Raw genomic sequence first — 16,574 nt, forward strand, 5'->3', positions numbered from 1 at the left:
CCAAAGATCCTGGAATATCTAAAGATCATAGTCATTTTCAAATCAGAAAATAATTCTCCTAAAAGCTCTTGAAATAAAGCATATAGAAAGAAACACAAAAAGTACCCTCAATATATTTAATATTTCATGTAATCTTTTGTCTATTTTATTATCTTCTCTCTTTATTTTTATTTTAGGTTTGCAAGGTCTGATCTGATGCTTTTCTAGCGACTGTTATTCATTCGATCAGCCATTACTTCAATACAAACATATACATACAGATAATTCACTCATTAAAAAATAAGTATGTTTGAATAGCTAATAGTATCTGATATACTAGTTCTGGATCCAGTCATGATTTTTGAGAAGTTCATGGTTTGAAGAGTGGCAAGACAGATGTACAATAACAAATGTTTATATTACAAGGTGATATCTATACTAATAAAAGCCTACATGGTTGTCGCACCCTCGCATGACGCCCTCATATCATCACAAGTTGGCTGCCACAAGATGGCCACCCTCTCATCATCACAGGATGGTCACCACAAGATGGCCGGTAGGGGAGGGCAGTTGGGGGTGATGGAGCCAACAAGGGAGCAGTTAGGCGTCAATCAGGTCAGCATGGGAGTGGTTAGGGGGCGAACAGACTGGCAGGCAGAAGCAGTTAGGGGCAATCAGGCAGGCAGGCAAGCGGTTAGGAGCCAGCAGTCCCGGATTGTGAGAGGGATGTCTGACTGCCGGTTTAGGCCCAATCTGATCGGGCCTAAACCGGCAGTCAGACATCCCCGGAGGGGTCCCAGATTGGAGAGGTTGCAGGCGTGGGTGAGTGACACACCAGATTGGAGAGGTTGCAGGCCGGGCTGAGGGATATCACCTCTAGTATTATCATAGAAACAAATTCAGAGAGCTGTAGGTATCCAGAGAAGGAAATGCCTAACAGCTAACTAAGCAGGTATGGAGAAGAGGATAAAATTGTGGTTTTGATCTTATAGTGTCTATGAAGTGAGCTACAGCATTGATACATACAACTCTATTTTCAAAAAAGAAAAAAAAATCCCACAACAAAACAAAAAAAAACAGAAAAGAATGCAATACTGTAAGGTAAGTGATATTGTTGGAAAATCAGCAATGAAACTGGTACCTATCAAGCTGGGAAAAATCTGCTAAGCCGCTTGCCCTTCAGCTATTTTTCAGAGTAGTGATCTCTTGAAATCCCAGAAGAAGTGATGCATCACTCTGTTTTCCCAAACATTCCTAAACTAAAAGGGATTCCTTGAACTTTAGGTCCTGACATCAATGGTAACAGATTTGGTGGTTTTTCAGCTAAGTTGTGAACATTAGGATGTGCAGAGAAAACTTAATATTGGTCTTACTGCTACCCTTTGGGGAGCCTACTTCCAAGGTTGGGTCTTGGCTGACATCTGAGAAGTTATATTTTGGGAAGTTCCTCAATATTAATTGATAAGAGTGGCTTGCAGTACTTAATCTCTTTGAACAAACAATATGGTTTATTAATGGGGCTAAAGACCCATTTCCTTTCCGGTAATCTGGAATTAGGTTACTTAACAGGCAGTACCCTAAAAACCAATAAAATCTCTGGGCACTGAGTTTATAACAAACTTTGTATATTTGTGCTCACAACTTGCTACAGTTCCGTGGACTTCACTGGGAGAGGCTCTTTGGAAGCTGGCTTCTACTTTCCCCCAGACTTTTACTCCATGAGACTTTTCCTTTTGGTGATTTTTCTTGGTGTTCTTTCACTTTCGTAAATCATAGCTGTGAATATGACTATATGTTGAGTCCTGTTAGTCTTTCCACTGGATCATCAAACCTGGTGAGGACCTTTGATATTCCCAACAAATTAGGAATATATTAAATTAAAATAGTTATATTTGGACAGTATTTCTGAATTTTTGCTAATGTAAATTCATAATATAGAAATCTGTAATAGAAGAGGAAAAGCTGTTGCCTCAGAGAACATGAATAACTTTATTGATGTATATATATATATACACACATCACATCAATTTATATAAATTTTATATAAATTGCATATTTACACATTAATATATATGTGTGTGCTACCTTTGAGCTATTAATTCATAAAGAAAAAGAACCATTATGACTAGATCATAGTTAATAGATTTCAAACTCTTTAAACATAGGAATTATCACCTTTTTCAATCCCAGTGCTATCATAAATCTATTGAATGAACTGGAACAAATTACTTAATTATCTTGAGTGAAGTCACTCATTTTACTTGCTATATTTATGGGAGAGTTTACGGTGTAGTAATAGATACTTTATGGAATGTCTTTCTTTTCTAAAATTCTAGTTGTTATGTGAATAAAGGGTGCCCTGGGCATTCACTCCATTTCTAGTTGATCCTAAGGATTGAGTTGATTCCCAGCCTTCAAGTGGGTGATCGTGTACTCTCTCAAAGCACACTGTGTGTCCTACCAAGCTGTCCATTCTTCCATAGATGAAGAATATCCCAGTTTGAAGGGTGAATCTGCTTTTGGTGAAGTGACAGTCAGGGTTCAGAGAGGACAAGTAGAGGTGTTAAAGAAATAAAGCATTTAATTAAAGAACCAGGGCTTATGCATGCACATATGGGAAGAGTTAGGGAGGAACTATTAATCAAACTTTAAATTGAATTTTGAAGTACTTTTCTCTCCTGCAAATCTCTGTGATTTAAAATATATTATCCTTGAAAAATAAATTTTAAAACCTGAGGATAATTTCAAACTCATGTTTCTTACACTGATCATAAACATGGGTGACTGATTTCTTTAATGTTAGCTCAGTAAAAAAATAATAAATAAATAAATAAATAAATAAATAAATAAATAAATAAATTCAGTTATGGGTAATGTGGTTCAGAATTATTTGAATAGCCTGGCCGGCATGGCTCAGTGGTTGAGTGGTAACCTATGAACCAGGAGGTTAAGGTTCGATTCCATGTAGGGGCACATGACCACATTGTGGGCTCAATCCCCAGTGTGGGGTGTGTAGGAGGCAGTCAATCAATGACTATCTCTCATCATTGATGTTTCTATTTCTCTCTCTCCCTCTCCCTTCCTATTTGAAATCAATAAAAAAAATATATTCTTTAAAAAATTATTTGAATAAATTCAATTTCCCAGCAGATAATTGACCTAAATGATTTTTGACATCACTAGACTTTAATGAATGAAGAAAATACTATATTTCCACATATAAATAATATGTGGGATACAGTTATATGCTACAATGAAATTTCCTAAGTTAATCACAATAACAGTTTATAAGGTCTAAATATTATCTAGATCTGTTTCTGTTCATCAGTTTATGTTGTTCATTATATTTCATAAATGAGTGAGATCATGTGATATTTATCTTTCTCTGACTGGCTTATTTTGCTTAGCATAATGCTCTCCAGTTCCATCCATGCTGTTGCAAATGGTAAGAATTCCTTATTTTTGGTAGTATTCCATTGTGTACATGTACCACAGTTATTTAATCCACTCACTCTGCTGATAGGCATTTAGGCTGTTTCCAAATCTTAGCCACGGTTATGGGGAATCGATATAGGGTTAAGCCTCGGACTGACATGCTGGCAAAGTCACAAACAAGTCCCAGCTTAGAGGGCTCAGTCCTCTTAGCATAATTAGGCTTGACCTTATAACACTCCCCAGATCTTACCTGGGAAGCTAATGGGCTGAGGGAAGTGCAGGGAGTGTAAACATGGTCAAAACAGGTGAAACTCACAAGAACTGTGTAACTATGGTAACCACTGCCTTGTTTACCTCTGACTATAAAAGGTCAGTGTGGCCTGAGCGCGGGTGGAAGTCCTTCCTCCTGAGTTGGACTTACCCGCCTGGTCCCCCAATATTTCCAAATTATCTCTTGTCTTTTCTTTCATTTGTGTGCGGCTCCTCTTCCAGATACTGAACGCTGAACCACGCAGGACGTGGAGGGAAACATTTATGACAACGGTAAATTGTGCTGCTATTAGCATAGGGATGCATATATCCTTTCTGATTGGTGTTTCTAGTTTCTTAGGATATAGTCCTAGAAGTGAGAAACAGATCCAGAGACAGAGAAGCATCGATCAGACCGTCAAACTTCAAAGGGAAGGTAGGAGAGGGTAGGGATAAGGGAGAGAGATCAACCAAAGGACTTATACTACTATTGCATGCATATAAGCCTAACCAGTGGACACAGACACCAGGGGGGTGAGGGCATGAGTGGGGGGGGGGGCGGTTGGGGGCAATGGGGGTTAAGGACACATATGTAATACCTTAATCAATAAAGAAAAAAATAATTATCTAATATATTATCTAATTTTTAAAAAGAAATTAAGCCCTAACCGGTTTGGCTCAGTGGATAGAGCATCGGCCTGTGGACTGAAAGGTCCCAGGTTCGATTACAGTCAAGGGCATGTACCTTGGTTGTGGGCACATCCCCGGTAGAAGGTGTACAGGAGGCAGCTGATCGATGTTTCTCTCTCATCAATGGTTCTAACTCTCTATCCCTCTCCCTTCCTCTCTGTAAAAAAATCAATAAAATATATTTTTAAAAAAGAAATTAAAATAGGAAAGTTAAGTAGGATTGAACACAAATACACATTCAAAAAAGTGACAGAGTATAGCAGAACTCAGCCTGTTATCTGACGTTGGCATGGATATTTAATTTCATATATCATTTAGAGACTAATTTTCCATAATGATTCTAAGAATTTAGTAGCTCTTAAGATGATAGTGAAATGAGGGCAAAAAAATACACACATTTGTTTTCAACAAATGTCAATGCCAACATGCATAGCACTGGTGAACTCCTCCCCCCCTGCCCCCCCAGTACTGTCAGAAATATATTCACATTTGACTGGGTTAATATGCCTGATTTTTTTAAACTCAAAAGTGATATAAAACAAACAACAAAGACTTATTTGTTTCAAAACAGTGAGTTAATTTAATTTGAAGGCTCCATAATATATTTAACGACACATAAATTACATGCTGGAGTATAATGAGCCATTTCTTGCCAATATTTTTATTCACAATTACATTAGCTTTAGGACCAATTTAGAAATAAGGTAAGTGAGAAAAAAATGAGTTTGAGTTTCTTAGAAAGATAAGTCAATGTCAAATTCTGGTTATAAACCAGAACTTGCAAATTACTTAAGAAACATAAGAAATAAATAAGTTGTGAACTTTATTAATTTCTTCTCCTAATATTGGGCCAACTACTTCAATGACCATTTTTTAAAAAGGTATCAACCTCCATATCACTAAAGGAGATGTCAATCAAGAGCTTTTTAGATCAACCAGGGCATCCAGGACCCTAGCGAGACATAAAAGTAAAAATTCAAGTCTTTGTCTTATAATGTTTACAATTAAACTAGGCAACTCTTAAGTGCTTAAGTATTAGAAATTTATAGAAAAATAAATGTAGGTATGATAGATGAATATATAGAAAGATAGGTACATACATGGATAGATGGATAGAGGGATGGAAAGATAGAGAGATCCATTGGTATGGGTGTTACTGAATATGTATGTAGTTTTTGTCAGGTAACTTTTCCAAGCAATGTAAATCTTAGACTCATTGAATCCTGACCAAATCCCGTGTTATTACTAGTTATTACTGTTATTGAATCAGTGAAGAAGTTGATATTTTAAAGAGTTAGCACACTTAATGAAATTGCAACAGTTAAGAAGTAATGGATAAGGAAATCTAAAACATGCCTGCCTGGTTTCAAAGCAAGGACTCAACCATAGTACTTGCCACTTTTCCTCCCATTAAATAGGACATTTAGCACTAAAATGCTGGAATTGTTTTAAAGAAGCTTTAAGTCATTTCTTGGAGATCACTATTGTGCACCCAGATTCTGAATAAGCCAGGTCAGGGGTATGGTGTAGGAGTGTGAATTGCTTCATAAGCACACCGGCAATTTTGTTAGAGTTGGTTCATCATCCACACTATGAAAGCACTTTATGAACTCACCTTGTGACTATGATTTAAGGCAAAGGTAAAGTACTTTCCATTAAGGAAAAATAAATAAATAAACACAAAAGGCAATTATTTCTATTTTTGTTCATAGCTCAAGCAGCCCCAGGCTAAGAAAAAAATAGAAAAGACCAGTTTAATTGATGGGATCCATGAAATCAGAAGTTGTCTTTCCACAGATTTTCTCACTGACATTATTCACAACATAGCTATTCTGTCTACTCTAACCTCTTCACGGTGCCAGCAGCTAATTTTTAAATTTTTTTAAAAATAAATTGTATGTTTACATGCTGTTGTAAGAAATATCCCACATACCATTCAAGAAGTTTCTCTCAATGGTAACATTTTGTGTAATTGTAGTACAAATCACAACCATAAAATTCATGTCAAACTATGAATATTTACAATATAGTCACATTATTCAAGCTGATATTTATTTCTCATCTTGTGACATATCTTTCAAAGTCATGCTTTAAAAAGTTTCAAATGTCAGGATTTGGTTGAGCAAGGGGTAAAGACACTTGAAAGGAGTTTTCAAGCTCTTCATCTCTGTTCATTGCTTGTAACCTTATCTTTCACTCGGCGAACATTTCTGTTACCCGCCCACCCTCCCTCTTTTTATTTCACCACCAACATGCTGGCCAGCTGTTCCACTACCATTTAAAATAGGGTGCCAGTATCCACGCTGTAGGGATTTTTAACTTAGAAAAAATTTCCTTTGTTAATATTAAATATCACCAGTGCAGAAAATGGCATATTTGCAGGAAAGAATGAAGAGGCAAAAAAAAAAAAAAAAAGAAAAAGAAAAAGAAAAGGAAAAAAGAGTGTTAAATAAGCCCTAAGTGTACAAATATCTTTTTGATGGCCGGGCACCTTATGTGAGTAGCCTGCTTCACTTAGAGGAAGCTTTTGACAGTCTTCATGCTTTGGTTGCCTAATAGTATTCTGTCAGGAGTATATTTGGTTTCTGGTAATACATTTGCTCTAAAATAGCATAAAAACTAATGATTGTGTCAAGCTATGTACACTGCCGGCAGCTATAGCAGGCCGGGGTAATTGCTTAAATTTGGATTTCCGATGCCATTGCTCAGTCAAAGGCTGTGTTTTGAATGTTGGCAGGCCACACAATGAACTCACTGTGAATTGTATAGATAGATAACAAACACAGAAATAGGCTTTTCTCTCTTCAGAACTTGGATTATTTCAGCAATGATAATGTCCCCTCGATTTTCCAACATGGCATTCTATTACAGTGCACAAGCCCATTCAAACTATAGAATACAAGGCCAATGTGAAGATTGATTTCAGGGATAAAAAAACTTTTTATATACTTACCAGAGTCCTGCTTTGAAAGTAAAACTAAAATGGTTTAGGGAGAAAATTACACCTGGCTGCTAGTAGATGATGATGTGTGGACCTATTTGACCTCACTTCTTATAAAGGTATGCTTTCTCTTCTTATATTTATTCTGGCTGAAACACTGATTTCAAAGCTTGTGACTGTCTCAAATCCTCTTTTATTTTTATTTTACATTTATTTTGACTTCCACTTGCTCCGCTTTCTTAAATATGTAAGCATTGCTGTTATTCCACCTATGTTAGTCTAATACTACTGTTACAGAAATCCAAGTTTGTGTGCCCAACACTTCAAAAGGCCACAACTCAAAACATTGGAGTTTGGAGTAAGGAAAGGTTTATTGATTGAGAAGGTGCCAGCTGAGCAGATGGGGGACTTGATGGTGCCTCAAATCCATCTTGCTAGCTGCACTAGGTTAAGGGGCTTTGAAGGAGTTAAGGGGAACAGGTATTCGGAAGTACTGTTGGGGCAAGTTTTAACTAGAGGACCTTGGAACTTGGCTTTTTATGGTCAAAAGGCACCAACACCAGCTCTTTCTGGACATGGTCCCTTGGCTTCTGAAAGGGTTCTGGTGTTCAAGTTCTGGTTATATTCTGAACTTTGTTTTGTGTGTGTGTGGGGGGGGGGCTGGGGAGAGAGGGGCAAGACTGAAACTGGGTGCAACTGAAGGTCAAAGTCCTCTGCACATTCTTTGGCTGCATAACTTATGGTTTTGGTATGTCTTCTTTGAAAAGCAACTCAGTATCTCGTTAAACAGGATAGGACTATTCTGAGTTGGTTCTGTGATTACTCTGCTTAATCACCATTTCCACAGAGACTTCCAACACTTTTGAGACTTTGGTTACTTCACTGAAGAGGTGGTTTCTGTGTGTGTGTGGATATACATACACATGCTAGTGTTGAAGGTCATGAGGAAGACATGTGGACTTCAGAAACGCCCCTATTTTTCTGGCTTTACTTCTCCCATCTTATATTCTCTCTAAGTTTTCTTAGTTTGACCAACATCGGGGCTTCATCATATTCTAGCTCAATGATTTTCAACCGGGTGCTGCAGCAGGCATACTGAAGTGCTACAAGAATTTTTAAAACATGCAATACCTGACTTCAGGTACTTATTTTAATTTTTAATTTCAGGCTTTATTTTAATTTTTCTAACCCACATAAAGCCCTACTAGTGGCTTTTGATGGCATTTTATATCAAATCACTGTACTATGAATCCAAAACAATAATATATAGAACACTAGAGGCCCGGTGCACAGGATTCCTGAACTGTGGGGGGCGTGGCCTGCGGGGATCTCCCGCTGCGGTAGCAGCTGCTCGTTCTAGTCAGCTGAGCGGTGCTCCCACTGTGGGAGCGCACTAACCACCAGGGGGCAGCTCCTGCATTGAGTGTCTTCCCCCTGGTGGTCAGTGCACATCATAGGGACTGGTCAACCAGTCGTTCTGCTGTTGCGTCGCTGGGCTTTTATTATATAGGATGTTTCAGAAAATATTTTCTCATGAGACTATACTGATCACCTTACGTTACTTTAGAGTCACAGGAAAAATATTGCTGTCCTGTAATTAAATGGCTATTTGACATATATAGGAATGTATTAAATACGCATGTATTTACAGTACACCTAACTTTTTCTGAATTGAATGTACCTATACCATAGAAAGTAACAAGCTTTTCTCACTTGTTTACCTTAGCTCTGGGAAGAAAGTTTACAAAGCCTATATTATGGATTAATTTGACCCATATTAGACCATTGAAATATTCCATCAGAAAACCAGTAGCAGTCTGTGAGGTCCTAAATTTTTTTTTTTCTTCCAGATTTCTAAGTTCTTCTGGCTGGGTCAGTAATCAAGTTAACATGAGGCAGATTAAAAGGAGGAAATTAAAATTTATTATAGATGTTCCATAAGCATATGAGACCCAAAGATGTATTGGTTCATTGAGGTTTACATGCTATTCTGGACTAAGGAGAAAGAGGGTGGGGTCTAGGATTTCAAAAGGAAAGCAGGCAATTTGCAAGTAGCTGAAAAGGAGTAAATGTGTAGTAAATGAATTCTTCCTGGTCCACCCAGAAACAATGGGACACAGAGGAAAAGAAGTCCAACAAACTGGATGTCTCCCTGTCTGCCATGCTTAATTCCTATCTGCTAAGGTTTCCTTCCTAGAGCAGGTTTTTCTATCTTAATTCCTAGACACGTAAAGGAGGAGGGTCAAACTGTCTTTCTGAGTCTTTTTTTTTCTTTTCTGAAAACAACCCGCTTAAAATCAGGATACAAAAGATGTATTTTGGGGTGGCAAACTCTGGTCCCCCTGAAGTCCAATTCTCATTTTCCAGTCTTTCTTTGGATCTTAACTTGGTAGTTGAAACTTTCTTTTAATAGTTATAAGAGATGTAAAGGTTAAGAGGAGACAGAAAACCTAACGCTTTCAAGTTCACTTATCATTTATCTAACATAAGTTCTCAAGGGAAGAAAGTTCACTGCGTGAGCTAAGTTCTTCCTATTCTTTGATATCTTGACATCCAATTAACTGGAGCTCCAAGAGTTTAGTTCAACTTTGAAAAGAAGTAAAATGAAACTTCTTTATTACTTTTTAGTGTTTCAAGACATTGTCCTATAAAGGTGTATGTTATAGCATTGTGTTCATGCATTTTAAACTCTAAATTTTATTAGTTTTGTGGAAATTACATGTTTAAACTAATGTCATTGAGTAATACACATAATGCACATAAAAGCCTTAAGATAAACAGGTATTCTCCACTAGCTAGAGGAAGAGAGTTTGAAGGAGACCGAAGTTTTACCACCCTGAAACTGTCTTTTGGGATATTGATTTTAAGCTGTTTATCAAGAAACAGACTTGGAAAAAACCTTTAACCTCCCAAGAGATTCAGATAGAAAAAAAAAAAAAATGCTTTAGGACAGTGGTTCTCAACCTTCCTAATGCCATGACCCTTTAATACAGTTCCTCATGTTGTGGTGACCCCCAACCATAAAATTATTTTTATTGCTACTTCATAACTGTAATTTTGCTACTGTTATGAATCATAATGTAAATATCTGATATGCAGGATGTATTTTCATTTTTACAAATTGAACATAATTAAAGCATAGTGATTAATCACAAAAACAATATGTAATTATATATGTGTTTTCTGATGGTCTTAGGCGACCCCTGTGAAAGGGTCGTTCGACCCCCAAAGGGGTCGCGACCCACAGGTTGAGAATCGCTGCTTTAGGAAGACAATCTAAAGATGTTTGCTTTGGCCAAATTTGAATAAAATATGGTAAATATAAGGGCTTTAGGCAGGGATCCGTTAGCTAGATAGTCCCTATGTCCTGTTGTTATTGAGTTGCCTAGCAAAAATTTACCTGCCATGTGTGTTTGCTTCTTCCTCAACTGTAAATAGCCCATTCTCAGTTCTGAAATCTAATACCCAATTCTCCCCCTTTTCTCCTTTGTTCAAAATGCCATATACACCCACTGTTGCCTCGCTGTCTTTAAAATTTTCCTGCATATGTGAATTCTCCATGCATAGGCATTAAAATATTATTTTCTCCTGCTAGTCTATTTCTATTACTTTGATTATTCACCCAGCTAGAACGTAGAAAGTGGAAGAAAAAAATTTAATTTTTATAGCCCTCACACATTGCTAGGAAACATTTTGTAAACTTAAATGGCATAAAGCAAAGAAGCAATTACTGTTAATTTATATGGTCTTTTGTTAAAGCAAAGTGGCGTAATCTGAACTTTCAAAAAGTAAGGGCTACCTGTATTTTGAATAGAGGCTTCTTTGGACAAATAGCTGGTGTGAGTAAGTTCAATTACCAAACTCTCTAGTGCTGTGAATCTCAAGGCCTAAATGATATATATGAGAAATAAATATTTCCCGGAAATTTACTCTCTTGAAATAATTCAACTTCTCAAAGCTAGTAAGAATTGGTAATCTCAGAAGAAGTAAGGATTAAGGTGCCATGATGTTAGTTTTTAATGTCCAATACAATCAGTTTAGGAGTCATGTATAGGGTGTCCCAAAATAATGTATACACAATTTAACAGTTGATAACTCAATTTTTCTTTTAAATCCTCACCAGAGGATATTTTTCCATGATTTTAGAGATAGTGGAAGAGAGAGGGAAAGACAGAGAGATATATCGATGTAAGAGAAACACATCCATTGGTTGCCTCCTGCATGCACTCCAACCAGGGCCCAGGCCAGGGAGGAGCCTGCAATCGAGGTATGTGCCCTTGACCAGAATTAAACCCAGGACCCTTTAGTCTGCAGGCCAATGCTCTATCCACTGAGCCAGGACTGTTAGCTCAATTTTGAAAATGAAATGTATTTTAATAAACACTACCTTTATAATTATTAAAAATATGTATATACATTTTTGGGGGACAACCAATATATGTTGAACCAAACTACTGAGTGAAGTATAATAAATTGTATTACTTACATATTTTATTTGAACTGGATTTTCTGTTTCCTGTGCAGACTGCCATGATTTTTTTGTATTTTTTTTATACTACTTCAATGACATCTGCCAGTCCTGTTATTGGTGGGGTGCCCTCTGTGTCCCCACCTGTTATCTGTAGAAATGGAGTACTTACAATGTCTCAAGGAAAGGAATTTCCTGAGACTTGCATGGGAGGATGAGTGATCTTTATTTCCATGGAACTAAACCCCTGGGCTTCAATGTTTCATTTCCCTCAGTCCAGCACAGAAAAAGTCCGATATTGTCTTCAGCAGAGCAATAATTAAGACCATTGCCAGAAGTTTCTACTCCGTATTAAAGTACAAACCAGACCAATATCCTGTGTATGGCGTCTGCATGGCTATGGGCCACATGGCTGTTTAAGCCACATGGCTATGATGAGAGGATGGGAGAGTGCAAGTCACGGAGTAAGAGAGGATCAAGTGGGCAAGAGTGAAGCAAGAGAGAGAGAACTCTATGTCTGGGGATTATAACCAAGAGCTTAACCAAATATCCTTTTAAGATTTTGAGTACTTCCAGTGGCTTCACCGTCCCCCCAGCCACTAATCATTATCCCAGGTCAGACTGCCAGTTAAGCCTCTTCCCTACCTCACCCCAACTTCACTGCATATATGTCCATCTCACCTTTGTTCGATCCCTTCCCCCAGTGATTTGCAGGGAATGGACTGGTGTTTTACTGAGGGGTGTGAAGTTGCAGCTTCCTGGTGAAGCTGCCCAGGTGACCATGCTTATAATGTCTGGCCTGCCCTTTGCTCCCTTCCTATCATTAATATTAATAACTTGATAACTGTGATGATAATAGTCCTATCACAGACATATCCTTTTAAGAAGATTTACAGTCACATTTGTAGGGACAATACCTGAGACATGACACATGTGCATAAGTGGTTTGTTTATTTTTTTAATTTCCTGTTTTTAGTGATTTTTTAAAAAACTGGAACATTTCTTCTGCCAAAATGATAGCCACTAGACTTGGACTCTGTGCCAGTTACTGCTCCTTGATACTAAATATATCAACTCAGATTCTGCACCTTACAGTGGCATTTTTAGTGCTCTCTGATTCCTCCTGGGTCCCAGAAAGCAAGCTTAGCCACAGTTGTCGAGTATACACCACCTTATGTACCTTATCCAAAGATAATCTGATCATCAGGGATAGCACCCAGTTTACAGCAATGTGTTTCTAGTCTTCTCCAGCTGCCAAGAAACTCATATCAAATTCGAAATTTAGTCACTACAAGCGTATTGACACATATGGCTGAAATTATGAATAATAAAAAGTTTTGAAGTTGAATGCTCACTTTATAAGGAAGAAACACTATGATACAAAATTGAGTAACCTGATATACCATGTAGGTATTTGGTAGTAGTGATATTAAATGTATATTATATAAATATAGCATATTGTTGGATAAGGGTCTTATAAGAAAATTTTAGCATCTAAAAACATGTCCTTATAAAGCAATTTTTCAAGTTATGTAGTCTTGAGATTAGCAAATAAGATAATACATTGTTATTATAGTTTTCAAATTTTTACTGGTGTTATTCATAGTTTTGTTTTCTAGAAGCTTCCTGATGAGGATGGTGGAGTAGGTTAACACTGTGTTCATCTCCTCCCACAATCACATTAAAATACTACAACTAAACTACAGAAAAACTACCTTTGAGAACTGTTTGAAGACTAACTAAGCAGATTTTACATAGAATATAAAGAAGAAGCCATGTTGAGACTGTCAAAAAGATTTAAAATTTTTCATTCAGATAATATGAGTTCCTGCGCAAATCATGGAATCAGTTGGAGAGAGTGAACAGCGAGAGTTAAAACAGGTGTAGGCACAACTGCAAGAGGGGCACTAGTGGGCTCAGGTGCCTCCTGAATGAGCTGCAACCATTGTCTCAATGTTTAATGCTTCGCCTCCAAGGGTCTGCTCTCAGTGGGGAAGTAAATGGGTATATTTTATATTAAGAAGTGGTTTGAGCCCTAACCGACTTGGCTAAATGGATAGAGCGTCAGCATGTGGACTCAAGGGTCCCAGGTTCTATTCCGGTCAAGGGCATATACCTTGGTTGCAGGCACCTTGGTTGTGGGCACATCCCCAGGAGGGGGTGTGCAGGAGGCATCTCATCGATGTTTCTAACTCTCTATCCCTCTCCCTTCCTCTCTGTAAAAAATCAATAAAATATATTAGTAAAAAAAAGAAATGGTTTGAATACTTAGCTTGTGGAAAGAGCCTTGATAAGCCTGTCCTACCTCACTAATATATGCTGCTTTTGTAAAGAGAGCTACTAGCCAGTGTTTCTGAGATGCCAAAACCTAGTGTGGAAGCATCAGTGAGCTGAATGATTTTATTATTCACCTTAATGATAAAGTGACTCACAAAACAAACAATTTATAGGATAATTACTTATTTTATAACTAAATGTCATAAAGTTACCTACAGAGAACCTTCACTTAAGATTGAGTGAAAAAAATACCACTCATACTGAAATTAGTTATTAGTACATAGAGTGAAAAATATGTACAAAAATGTTAAGCAAAGTTAATATTTAACTTTGAGAGTTAATGATAGAAACACAAACTTAAATATTAAAATATATTAAAGGCCTCAAAATTATAATTATGTTTAATATTTTAATATTTAATTATTTATCTGTCAGTATTCCAAGTAAGCAATGAAGATATAGTTTTAACACTAAAGAAATTTAAATATAGTGTGATCTCCCTCCCAGCAGTGTGCCTGAACCTTTCTTCTCCCCCTCTCTTTCTTGTTCCCCCACAGACATGCATCTTCTAAACTCTAAGGGACCCAATGAGGCTTGCAACCAGGATGTCACCGGGCAGTGGCAATTTGCTCTCAGCTAAACCCCTTGCCGGAAGCTGGTCCATCCTTGCTGCTTGACACAGTCACTGCAGGGAAGAAACATCTGCACAGCATATGTTTCAAGGGACCTGGCATATATGGCATACTGTTCTTAATATGTTTGCTTCCTTTCTTGGCGCTATGTGTTTTAACCAAGGTCACCTCTCCGAGAAAGGTTGTTTCCCCAGGTAGGGATTTTTCCCTGAAGTTAGGGAGGGAATAAAACCCCTTAACTAAGTGCCAGGCGGGTAGTTAATCACTTTAACTACGAACAATCACACTTAAGCTACATGATCTTTACTCCCTGGAATGGAGATAAGAAACACCCTAACCTTTGGAATAGAAATTGATAGGATTGAATCAACTGGTATAAATACAGATGTAACAAGACAGTAAGACATGGAACTTGGCTGGAGATACTGGCTAGAGATCCTGGCTAGGCTGCTGATCAACTGATCAGCATGTCTCCATGTCATTCCTTCTTCACCGACTCCTTCCACACCTTTGGGGACCCCAACAACTCCTGACCCTGCCCTCAAGACCCCCTTTTCTCAAGCCAGCCTAGGCTCACTTCCCCACCTAGTCCCTCTCCTGTTGCTTATTCTATCCAAGGCCCTTCCTTGTTTCACTGTCCACAGCTTTAATAAACATTGTCTAAAAATCACTTGGACTCATATTGTGAAATCTTTCCTGCACAAAGTCAAGAAAAAAAATAGAAATCTAAATATAATACTTAACAAGTTACATACTGTTAAAGAGAAAACCATAGGCCCAAACGGCTTAACTCATGCTAAAAGCCTATAATATCCAACCTAGATTTAATACCTGTTCTAATTGCACTTTTAACCTCTTCCAGAAATGTAATCTTAACCAACTCATCTGGAAATTTCTAGTCAACACCTATGTTAGGTAGAAAGTTAGACATGAATGGCTGGTGTGGTCCCTGACCTGGAGTCCTGAACAGGGGTTGGTTCAGCATTGCCTTGAGACAACCTCTCTGTGGGTGGACCAGCAGCCAGCAGACCAACAGCGGGCAGGTTTGGAACCAGCTGGTTCTTGGCACAAGCTCAGAGGAAAACAACACGACCTCAGTGCGACCTTACTAGGGTCCTGGTCTAATTATAATAAAATTTGCATGGCAGTTTTGACACCCCACCCCCCACCCCCGCAACTCCTGTGGGTTTTTCTGTATGCATTTTGGGTAAGGGCATGCAAAGAACAAATATAGTTATATAATCCTTTTCTGTTAATCATTCCTGAATGCAAATGAAAGTCTCCACCCAGAAAATCCCTCTTTTAAACCATATAACCCAGGATTTTGGGGCCATTGTCTCTCTCAACTGGCCAGCTCTTATACCTCTCTTAAATCTGTCAAAAAGTGGAATTTTACTTTCCGATTCTCCTTATCTTTGAAGTCTACATATTACTACTGTCTTGAAACTATTCTAACACCCTGGGTGGGTAACTTTTCTTTATTCTGTTTTTATTTCTGCTCTATCTTTGAAATATTTCAATCTAACGTTGGCCTGTGATTATCTTTCTCCTCAACATTTACCACTGACTTGGCACTGAATACTGAAGTGGTGCAAAATTTACTCCCCCGAAATATGTCTCTTTAGCATAAGGCTTATTTTAGGTTGATTACTAGTATTTCCAAGACACAGCAAACCGGAAAGGCTCTGAAATGTGAATAGAAGTTACCCTTTTATAAGAGACATTTACATTTATAAGAGAAGTTTCCATTTGTCAGGGTGTCTCCCTCTCTGTACCAGGAATAGAAGGATAACTGAATTTCTAGAAACTTATCAGTGGAGAAGGTATTGATTTCAATTGGCATAACAACCATACCCTTGTTTCCTGTGCTTTTCCTGATAGCAGGCCATAACTGGTTCACCTA

The sequence above is a fragment of the Myotis myotis genome, unplaced genomic scaffold (genome assembly GCF_014108235.1).
Source record: "Myotis myotis isolate mMyoMyo1 unplaced genomic scaffold, mMyoMyo1.p scaffold_m19_p_11, whole genome shotgun sequence".
In the NCBI taxonomy this organism is placed as follows: Eukaryota; Metazoa; Chordata; class Mammalia; order Chiroptera; family Vespertilionidae; genus Myotis; species Myotis myotis.